The sequence below is a fragment of the Fringilla coelebs genome (assembly GCF_963513975.1).
Source record: "Fringilla coelebs genome assembly, chromosome: 8".
Taxonomy (NCBI): domain Eukaryota; kingdom Metazoa; phylum Chordata; class Aves; order Passeriformes; family Fringillidae; genus Fringilla; species Fringilla coelebs.
Window position 1 is genome coordinate 24,577,197 of NC_140066.1, and position 11,834 is coordinate 24,589,030.

The 11,834-nt window shown below is 48.8% G+C and overlaps 1 protein-coding gene across 1 annotated transcript in view; it reads right to left on the reverse strand.

Annotated features, from left to right (window-relative positions):
- The window catches only part of NT5C2 (5'-nucleotidase, cytosolic II), a 59,771-nt gene extending 53,162 nt beyond the window's left edge, over window positions 1–6,609 (reverse strand). Inside the window, exon 1 of the mRNA XM_084209844.1 lies at window positions 6,555–6,609. The gene's annotated coding sequence lies outside the window, so the exon portion shown is untranslated. The remainder of the gene's footprint in view (window positions 1–6,554) is intronic.
- Between the last annotated feature and the right edge of the window lie 5,225 nt (window positions 6,610–11,834).

Genomic DNA, 11,834 nt, shown 5'->3' on the forward strand with positions numbered 1-11,834 from the left:
TTTGGCCTTGGCTCATAAAACTGGCAGTGCAATATTGAAAGAGAAGTTAAAACACATGTAAAACAAGAGGTTAAGAACCTACCTAATCTCTTATCACATGAAAAAAAAAAAAAAAGGAAAGGTTAGATTGCAAATGTGTTTTTTAACTAACTCTTAGAAAGGTTACAGTGTTATTATGATCAGATGTGAAAAAGTCCCCAAATTATTGAAGCCTATAGATGGGCACTCCATTTCAGATCACACAAAGTAAAACTCTTTCCAATTCTTTTTTTTAACAAAGGTAAGCAATGGGAAAATGCAGGATCCCCAAACACTGAAAGACTTAAGATAGGCTGTCTTGCTGACCTGCTCTTAAACATCACTGATGCACCAATTGATAACTGCAGCATGAAGCCGAAAATGAAATTTGACTCCTGCCTCAGTTTCCAAACCGCAGAACTAACAGATGATTTACCAGTCTGGCTTGCCTCTGTGCTAAGTTCCTTCTTCCAGCTTCACTCAGCCACTGGTATTCAGTGATGAGAAAGCTACAGGAACTGAACTGGAAGAGCAGTTTCAGGGTCAGTCTTGAGTTAACTGATGTTCAGAACACCTGCAATTTATGGTGAACTGATCAGTTTTTTTCTTTAGGGACCGAACTCATCCTGACCTAAAAGAACACGCTGAGAGTAACATGAGAGTAAGACTAGGAACTGAACAAGCAACAAAAAAGAAACAATTAATTATGTAGCTACTACGGGCATCTGTTCTTAAAAGCTCTCAGGGAATCCTGCACCGAGTGTCAGAAAGGACATGATTTAAGAGGACATTTGGGACCAAATTTTACAGCCCTTTCCTGTGATTTCAAAGGCCACATACATCTTTGCATAGTCTTGAAATGGAATTGCTTTGTAACAGCCAAAAAGATCAGAGAGAAACATTTGAAATACCTTTGCCAACATGTTTAGCTATTCCTTTGGGGGGAAAAAAGGTATCTTGGAGACAGAGAAAGCAAACAAAATCAACATTAAAAAATGATTTATTTTTGATTGCAACAGTTCTATTTACTGACTTCCAAAATTACCTATGCCTGCCCTTTGCTAGCACTTATTCTTAGATGTTGTTATTGGTAATTGCCGTGTTATGATTACAAAGCTCTGGCATAAACCTCAGGACCTCTTTGGGGTTTCTGAGAGCAGAATATTCACATGCTCTTCTCTGACCTCATGTTCCTAATTATTCACTGTGCATGCCTATATGTAACTCACCACCAACTGAATCAACCCAAACACCAGCAGATTTCAGCTAATCTGGAGAACTCTTTATGCTAAACCATCTTCAGTCTTCTGAATTTACCTTCCTTTCCAGGTGATTTTACAAACTGACTACAAAGTTTCCCTTGTTATACACCATGGCCAAACACACTGCATTTGATGCAAATGCCAAGAGGAGCACAGTCCGAGCAGTAAAGTATGAGCTGATTCCCATCCACAGCTAACATTCTCCAAAGGAGATAAGGAATACTGATTTCAGCAGCAAACACTGCCTGAACAGTGCAGCCAAACGCTTCCTCCTGAGCCCGATGGACGCAGCTGGGATGCAGCTGCTCCTACCACAGCAGTGCAGGCAGCAGCTGCTGCCAGGGAAAAGGCAGCAGCTCACACAAGAGGGGGACGACCCTCCCAGAAGGTCTCACAATCCAGACCTGGCCACCACAACTGCAAAAACTGGACCACCCCAGTTGGAAAATGTTTTGGGGAAGTGTACCTTCCCGGAAGGTTCAGTGAGAAGTTGCTCCCTGAAAAATCTAGCAAGAATGTGTCTTAAGAGTTTTATCTATTATGCCAATGTTAACATGGAGAACTACAAGGCCTGGGTCAAAGCCAGCTAATCCAAAGGCTCACTCTTAAATACACAGTGGAAAACCACTCTACCTCAGAGCTTCCTGCAGAAATATGTACAGGAACTTTCTGTTTTATCCCTTCCTCTGAACCAACTCCACCAAGCAAGGTTCAATAGTAATCCTGCAGTAAGCACACAAGCAAAATAGCAAGTCTTTGAAAACATCTGAAACATAGCTAGGAGCTGTGAATACTTTATAACTAAATTAAGCTAAGTTTGGACCACATAATGACTTCAAGGAGCTTTTGTTTTTAAATAAATCACTTGTGGTGAAAAGAGCTGGAATGGCAGTTATAGCAACAACCACAACCGCCTTCTTATTTACAGGCTGGGTACAACACAAGCTCCACTGGAGTACATTGTTCCTGCACATCTGTTTCTACTAACTTCACTTTGGAGACACCTTCCAATCTCAGAAGAATCACATCTCCTTGGACCTCCCTTTCTTCTTCCATCCACCTACAGAAGCTCTGCCCAAACATTTTTCAGTTTCAGAAGAGAAGCCAACAGGTTCCAGTCCCAGCATCATTTCTGTAGGTGTCTCATTACTGTGGCTCCTGCTCTCCACAGCTGATGGACTCACACCATTGCAGAACTTAAGTCACTTTGAGATGGTATGATGCACAGGGTAAGAACCCACTTGTTTTCTTCCTTGGTTGTTAAGAGAAGCATGCAGATGATCACAGTGGGGTCTCCAACCTCCCCAGTTTAGTCAGAATGGCGTCTCTAGTGAAACCACCAAAAAAGGGCTGACTGTGCTGGTAAATCCCACAGCAGGTATTCACGCCCAGAGGATAAGTTAAGATCACCAGCAAGCCACAAGTTTAAGCTCTGCCATGGTCTACCAGACTTGAAAAAGTGACAGGACTTAGAGTTCTGGCACACAGCCACTCACTGCTCCTATGTTTGGGGACCCAACTGTCCAGGAAATAACAGCAAATCTGCTTTTGACTTTATAGTATGGTGCATACACTGTTACACATTCAGGTAATAACAGACTGCCGTGTGAATTACTCAGGCTCCCTCCTCAATCTCATACTGCCATATAAAAAATGTATTTCTCCTAATATGGCTTCATACAGGCAGGTCTCCCCAGCACCTTTTTAGACCTGCAAACACATGCATGAGACTTAGTACCTACATTTATGTAGGCAGGTCAAGATTATCAACTGCTTAGACGGGCTACCTTAAACACCAACGCAATTTTTTCCAGATGTTGCTTAAGGTCTGTTTACCATACATAAAGTTCTACTTATTGTATATGCTGGATTCCCTCTGCAGTTCTGTCAAAGAAGCAGACTCATGTTACACATGTGATCTCTGTGTAGAGTGTACAGTCCCAGGTTTTAGGAACCATTCCAGTTAGCAAGTCATAATGATTAAAAAACAAAATACAGCTCATTGCTACAAGCATCATAATCATGACACAGTAATTTCTTTATTATCACAAAACAGACATTTTAAAATAGGAAATATTTATATCAATGTGCTCTTCAAAAATAATAAGACTCAGCACAGAATAGCCAACTCTTGAAGGCTCGGATTGTGGCCATTTCAAATAACAATTCAAATTATATTTGTGCTGCTGACACTATATAAACAAAATTTTAAAAGTAGATGCGGTACAGAAAATAAGTGAGGAATTCCCATGCACTGACTTGGAAACATCTCTTCCCAAGTACATCCCAAAGAGCCAGGCAAGGCTTCCCCTCCTGGGCACATTCTGTTCAGTTTTCTCTCCTATTTTTCTCACTGCTGAAGAAGCCACAGCTGTTTTCTATCAGGACGCCGAGTGTTTGTGGGCCACCCCAGGCAGGGACCTGAACAGCAGGCGCTGTGAGCTCATCCCAAGGCACATCCCTCGGCTGTGCCCTGCTGGGTACAGCACTGCCCTCAGTTTCCCCTGGTGGAGCCGGAGTGCCCTGCTCTCCTCATAGCTCTACACTGCATGGCACGGGAGTATTTCCTAACCTGGGGTGATCAGTTACTGAGGTGTTCTTTCCAAGGAGTGAAGACAAGGCACAGGCCTGCAGAACAGCGAGCCAGTTCCTATGACAACTTTCCACTGCAGCCTGGCTGGAGACCATTAATCCACCTTCCCCAGGCCAAGCAGCTTCTCCGTGGTAACGCTGCTTTGTGTAGGATTGTCACCAGTGCCCAAGCAATGGCAAATTCCACGGAACTGAACCACCACAGCACCACCTCCACAGCACTCCCGAATTCAAAATGCCCGCAAAACAACGGGTTCACTGAGTGTGACTGCAATTCTGCCTCTTGCCCAAGATTTTCAGGGAAGAGCTGTGGTCAGCCCTTCTTCCTGCACCTCCTCACAAGTCAGTATCTACAATTCCTACAGGATTCAAAGGCTGCAGAACCTCTCAGCTTGTCCTGGAGCACCAGACCTGCTCTGCAGCCAGCCTGCGCCATCCCCAGATAACAGCTCACACTGCAACAGCTCACTCATCCGCCTATCACTTTTCAACAAGCATTATTTTATTAAGCTGAACTGCAAGTAAGAGTTATGACGGGATTAAATAAAGCTATCTGTTTTTTCAATAAGCATAATTTAAACGCCGTATTCTAAGAGTTTGCTTCTCTTCTTCCAATGCAAAAATAATATACTTGTATATTTTTGAAGGAAATAAACTACTCCTTTCAGTGTTCCCCAAAAAGCACAATACCACAATGTTTACCAGTAAACACCAGACTAAGCTGCCTGTTAAAAAAAAAAAATCCCCTGAAAGTTAAAAAAAGTCTAGGATAAATATTTCTAGTGATCATAATAAGGGTCTATTAGCTTTCTCTTCAAGTTATATTAGGAATCAAACATGACAAGGAGTGACAGTTCTAGGGGGATATTATTATCATCATCGTTACGATGATTAAAAATTGCCTACAAACTGGAAATTTGCCTGGGAAAGTTTCAGCCTGTGTCTGATTTTTGCTAGCGTATATCCTAGAACCATCGTATAACACTACTGCTACCAGTGCAAATATACTAACAGGCTGCTAATTTCAAACCTCAGCTGAAAACATCTCTCCCATTCTTACAGCTTTTCTCCCCATTTCTCTCTGCAATTGTACTTGATTCAATGGAGCATTCTAAACGCAGTTTGGTGGTGCATTTGCCATACAATTTGTTTGAATGACGCTGTACAAAGTAAAGGTTGTATTGTGCTATATAATGCAACCACGTCTATGCTTGAACAAACCCCAACTGCTGTTAATCAAACCAGCAGGTTCCTGAACGATCTTTTGGACTCTGGACTAATGGCAATAGATTATTTTAAATAGCAGTTCCACTCTAAAATATGTTTAGGTTGACACGGGCTGACAGGGACAGTGGCAGAGTTCCTGAGCTAAGCTGATTGATTTACATGTAAAGCACTGGGGTTTTTGCTCAGTGCTGGAACTACAAATTCAGCACTTGAACCAAAGATCAAAATGCAGTTTTGCGTTTTCTTTGATTTTCTGTGAAACCATGAAGCCCCTGAAAGGACCTAAAATTCTTCATATTTTCAGTTCAATCACTAGTGACAAATGAGTATTTGGATGAATACATTTCAGCTGGTGACGATGTTACTCTAAACTGACAGGGAGACGTTTTTAAGTGACTACTTAGAGAGCATTTTGCAATCTCTGATGTTCAAACAATAAGTCTTATAGAGCTAAAAAAAATATATTTTAGAACATGAGTGATTATGGCTTGGGAGGAATGTTCTCAAGACCACGTCAAAGAGGAGCCTTAGGATCCAGCTTGGCAGCCTTTAGTAACACTAGCAAGGGAATAAACTTCAGTGTTTCATAATCTCAGTGGTTCCAGGAATTTTCAAAACTGCCTGTGCTACAAGAAGCAGTACTGTCGTATAAAGTCATCTGGTCTATCAGAGAACCAGTGTAGGTTTGTTTCCATCATACATTTTGCAACATTATTTTTGGCACGCAAGGAGGGATTAAAAAAAAAAAAAAAAAGAGTAAGCAAAATGTGAGGAAAGCAATCGTGCACTGGTTTGTTTTATTTATTTATTTACTTGGTGCCTCGCTCCTGGCTTTGGGTTATCAGCTCCAGCCTGACACAGCCGGACTGCCAAGAGCAACTCGAACGGAACGGAGCGGGAGCGGTGACAGCGAGCCCTCGCCCCGACACACGGCTCGGCTGCCCGGGACCGCGCCGCTCCCTCCGCGCCTCTCCCGGCCGGGCGGCCGCCGCCCCGGGGAGACCTGCGGGCGGGAAGGCGCCGCCGGGACCCTCCGGTCCACGTGGGGCGGAAGGAAAGCGGAAACGGAGGCACGGGGTGCCGGCCCCGGCCCTGCTCACACACACCGCGCCGGGGTCTCGGGCATCGGAGCGGGCACGGCATCGCCGCCCTGGCGCGGGCAGCTCGGGGGGCCGAGGCACGGCCGGGGGCTGCCCCCCCTGAGGCGGGACGGGGCAGCGGCGGCTGCCGGGGCAGAGCGGAGCGGCGGCGGGCGCTGGCCCGGGGGTCTCCCCGCGCCGCCCCGGTCCCGGCCGTGGGCTCGGCACCCCCCTCGCCGGGGCGCGCGCCCGAGGGAGGGGGCGCTGCCTCCCCCGCCACCCGCCCCAGCGGCCCCCGGCGCGCACCCGCCCCGCGCGCGCTCCCGTCCCGCGCGCGCTCCCCGCACCCGCCGCGCGCGCCCGCGGCCGCTCTCACCTCGCGCCGCGCTCGGGTGGAACTGCCCCGCACCAACTGCCGCAGCGCCCGCGCCGCCCGCACTGCGCAGGCGCCGCCCGCGCCACGCCCCGCCCCGCCCGCCGGCAGGGAGCGCGGGCAGTGTGCGAGCCCCGCGCCGGCCGCACAGGCCGCGGCCCAGGGAGCGTCGGCAAAGTGCCGCACCGGCAGCGAGGGTGAGGGGGAGTCCGGGCCCAACCCCGCGTGGGGACACACTGCGGGAGCTCCGCCTGCTCGCTCTGGAGAAGGGAGACTGGGAGGGGGTCTCGTCAATGCATAGAAATGTCTCCAAGACGGGTACCAAGAGGATGGTGCCGGGCTCTTTTCAGGGGTGCCCAGTGACAGGACAAGGAGCAATGGCTATAAACTAAACCACAGAAAGTTCCACCTCAGCGTGAGTCACAGAATCACAGAATGGATCAGGTTGGAAGGAACCACAGTGGATTGTCTGCTTCAACCTCCCACTCAAGCAGGGTTATCCTAGAGGATGTGGCACAGGATTGTGTCCAGATGGTTCTTGAACATCTCCGGTGAGGGAGACTCCTCATCCTCCTTGGGCAACCTGTAGCAGTGTGTGTTCACCCACACTGCACGGAAGTTCTTCCTCATGTTCAGGGGGAATTTTCTGAGCATCAGTCTCTGCCTCTTGCCTCCTGCCCTGTTGCCTGACACCACCGAGCAGAGGCTGGATCCATCACCTTGACACCCTCCCTTCAGATATTTGTACACGTTAATGAGGCCCTGTCTCAGTTGCCTCTTACGAGGCTGAGCAGGCCTCAGGCTTTCCTCATAAGAGGTGCTCCAGACCCATGACCTTCTCTGATGAGGGAAAACTTCATGCTGAGTGTGGCAGAGCACTGAACAGGCTGCTCAAGAGGTTATGGAGTCTCCATCCCTGAGGACATTCAAAACCCACCTGGACACATCCCTATGTCACATGGTCCGGGTGACCCTGCCTTGTCAGGGGAGTTGGATTGGAAGATCTCCAGAGGTCTGTTCCAACTCTAACAATTCTGTGATTCAGAGTGGCAACTCACAGAACAGCCACACAGCCCTTCCTCAGCAGCCTCCTCCAGGCCTGGCACCACTCCAGACAAAATCTCTGGGGCTGCACCCCTGGACCTGCTCCTCCCTGGCCTGCCTGAGCTCCCACAGTTCTGTGACCAGACTCGGTGTTGCTGCACCACATAATGCTCATTTTCAAAATCTGTTACGAGGCTACTTTGTGTTAGTTTGCCATACCTTGAGCTAGGAGCTTAAGGAAGCATGGGCTTCAGTATCAAATAAAACCCTAGTCACTCTACTTTGACATCAGCTCCCCATGCTGCACAATCTTCATTTAATTTTAAGCTCCACAATGGCTGAGAGAGCCAGAGCTTTGGTTAAAACAATGTGATTAATCATTGATAATTTGGGGAGTGTGTCTGCAGTGTGGACTGGGACAAGGCTGGGGTCAGTGTGTGCCCCATCTGCTGCCAGGAGGGTGGTGAGGAGGTCCCCAAGCAGCTGGGTTGGCAGGGGGTGATGGCTGGGGGCTTGGGGGACAGTGACCACAGCAACTGGCAGGAGTGTCCCATCCCAGTCTACTGTGAGCACATCCCTCATGCCTCCAGGCACGGCCACTTTGTTGGGCAGGCTGAGGGGATCGTTGTGCAGAGCAGAAACTGCCTCTGGTGCCCCCCAAGTTGTGCCACGCTGGGCCAGCACCACCACAAAAAGCTCAGAGCAAAACAATCCTCCCCAGCAAAACAAGCCTCGCCTTTTCTGGTTTTCCTGACCCTGGAGGGCTGGAAAAGGCTTCACATTGGGATTCTGGCCACCTCAGGTTGATCCCTGCCAGCGACAAGGGTGATGGCAGCCATCCATCTATCCCACCTCATCCAGGCCCACCCTGCTGTGCCAAGCCACTGGAACACTCATTCAATCTCCTTTCCCACTCCTCAGTGGTAGCCAGAGGCTGGGAATGTCTGCCTCACACTGGCAGCAGCTCTTCTGTCCCCACTGCCACGATGCTTCCTTTATCTCCCTAAGGACTCCCTCGGCTTTTCCTACTGCCCTCCACTCTGCTCTGGGTGATAAGGCTCTGCCACCACCCTCTGGCACAGGGACACGCAGCTGGGCAGGGTTTTGCTGACTTGGCCCATTGTACCTCTCCAGGCTCTGTCAGCCTTGATCCTTCCAAGGGGAAACACCCAACAGCAGCAGAACTATTAGTTCTGGCTGTAGCAAAGTCCATTTTTGGTGCCAAGCCTCTGGCAGGGAGGCATTGCTCACCAGGGAAGCTCAGCCGGCACTCCCCAATACCCTGGGACATCTCACAGCACCTGCATCGGGCCCCTGAGCAAGAGTTTTACTTGGAGATGCAGCCACCTGTATTTGTCATTTCCATGCATCCTCATGGCAGGGCCCCTCCTGAAATGTTTGTCTGCATGCCTTTCCAACACATAACCCCAGAAGACTCACTGAAGCCAACAAGGCTGACTAAAAATGTGAAATGGCTTTTCTGTGAAGGAATATGAAATAGACAAAAACCCTTCAGCCTAGGAGAAAGGCTGAAGTGGGGTAAGGCAGAGGTCTGCAAAATTCTGCACAGGGAGAAACCATATCCCAGCTCTTCCACTGTGTCCGACAAGCCAGGGACATGGAATGAAATTAGCTGGCAGCCACTCTGAAACACAAAAAAGGATGTTTTTTCATAGAGTGCATTATCAAACTGTGGATTACAGAGCACAATGCCATGCAGGACATGAACTTGCACTGATTAGATAAGGGCCAGTAAACAGAGATGTGACTGCTGTCTGGGGAGCCCCAGAGCTGCAGACAGATAGAACCAGAGAAGTGATACCAAAGAAGCATAAATCTCCCACTGTGAGAAACAAACTCCTGAGCTAGAGGGATCCAGTACCACCATTTTCCTATTTTTGTTAGTGTGTTTGTGTGTGTGCAGTTAAGCAAATGCATCCATCTTCCTTATGTGTGTGTTTACCACTTTCATGTTTTGTCCCTGATTTTGTTGCCCTGGCCCAGAGAGCTCTCCGTCCTGCAGGGGGCCAGACCCACCTGTGCCACAGGAGATCTGGCAGCAGCATCCTGGAAGACATTGGGATCTGCCTTTTTCCTTTTTCCCACTGCTGGCAAGCATTTCCCTCTTGTGAAGCTGCTGTGGTGAGGCTGGGTGGTGAAGCAGCTCCCCAGAGCTTTAGTTTCATGGGCTGTGCTGGCCAGGAGGTGCGTGTCCCACTGCCATGTGTGCACAGCTCAGAGTATGGCTTTTCCCTGTGACCCACAAGCCCAGGCAGATTGCAGCTCTGAAGATAACTGGTTTAATGAGCCTTGTCAGCCAGCAGATGCTGTGTGGAGAGTATCACAGAGCTTTAAGGAGTCCTCCTGCTGTCTCACATACAAGACTTGATTTTTGAAGTAACTGGGAGGTACGGAATGGTTCTGGGTAATTTAATCCCTAATAAAACCCATTGTTGTTCATTGGTGTACAATTCTTAGCTATGGGACTGCTTCTCTTTGGTTTCCTGCTTCTTTTCCAGCCTCATAAAGCTCCCCCTGATGTCATGTGTCTGTGTCGCAACAGTTACTCAAGTGTCAAGGTTTCCTGATGCTGAACACATGTCATGCACTGCCGTGCTTTTAGTTTTTGCCCACTTGTCCAGCTTGTCATCTTGTTTCAGATCTGACATGCCAGCATTCAGCTTTTCTCCAGCCTTGGAGTCACAGCCTTGTTCTGCAGGACAGCAGCATTCACTGTAACTTAGTGACTCTGATCCCTCTGATCTGCAGCCTCCTTCTGGGTGTGTAGAATGATTTCAGAACACCTCGATCCCTTTCCTGGAGACAAAGGGATTTGATCCCAGGGTCTTTCCCCATGGAAGTCAGCATTTCTACTACCTTGTAGTTCATGTGCTGGAGAAGACTGTGACACTCATAACTCAGCTGTTAGGGTACATATGTATGGCAGTGCTAAAACAGCATGAGTGAGGAAGCCAGGGCAAGCTGCACTTCACTTTTCCATGACAAAGAGAACCACAGAAGCCTCTATCATTAGCAATAAGCATCAGAGCAAAGTCATCAAAGCAATGCCACACACATAAGTAAGCAGGGCTGGAAACTTCTCAGTTCTGTGATGAGTTACTCGCAGTAGTAAACCCCTGACTTAGGACATTGTAATGCAGAGTAGGACACACTGAGGAAATGGTAAAAGACACTTGTGTGTGAGGAGTATGTGAAATACCTGGGGGAAAAAACAGACCAATAAGAGGATTTCTGCCCTGGCAGTGTGAGCCAGGCAGCCCACGCCAGGGCAAGCCCATGCCGGCAGCCCCACCTGTGCCAAGGCTCTCTGCCTGGGATGCTCTGCCATCAAAACGTGAGCTGCTTGGATGATGCAAGTGTGCAGCTCACACTGCAGCTGCACATCGAGCTACCTGCACTGAAGGTATTGCTCAACCACAGCAACAGCTCTTTTGGAAGTCACAGCTCTCTCCAATCCCAGCCTTGGCTTGTTTGTCATCCCTGCTCATTTGCTGGAACTCTCTCATGCTGTCCTCTGGTCACCTGTGAGGGCAAACAGGGATAAGTGGAGTAGAGGAACAGGGCACCAGTGCAGATTTCTGTGCCACAGAGATGTACAGCAGGGGACGGGATCCAAATATTTGCTATTTCTCCCATGTTTCTCACACTTAGATCAAAATTAATTTGTTCTTCCACCTCACAGCTATATTTTGTGTTGCTGCTCCCAGAAATCAGTCATACTTGGTCTTTTGAAGGTCCTGCACTGGGGTGCAGAGGCAGTCCACTTGGCCTGGAGGTGGGGTGTGCATGTTCCACCCCCGCTTCCTGTCAGGGATACAGCCTTGGGTACCCCCAGCAAACCCTAGCCAGTGGGAGGGCCCAGCCTGCTTGCATGGACAGTAGAGAAAGTGAAATGTTTTAGTTCCTGGCAAACAACCTGAAGGCAAAATCCTCCCTGTGTGTTGCCTGTGTTACATCTGGACTGACCATTATCAATCTTTGTCCTCCTCCAGGCATACCCCCAACTCTGCACCCTAACAGTCCCCATCCCCATCCCAAGGAGATCCCACACAGACATAGGCACCCTGGTCCTCACCAGAGAAGAGGGGCTGGAACCAACTCCCCCAGGACACCTTCAGCCCAGACACAGATACACAGCGCAGCTTCCCTTGAGCATTGGAGAGGGCATACCCCAGCAGGAGTGATTGGTGTGTGTATGTGTGTGTGCACGCGTGTCTG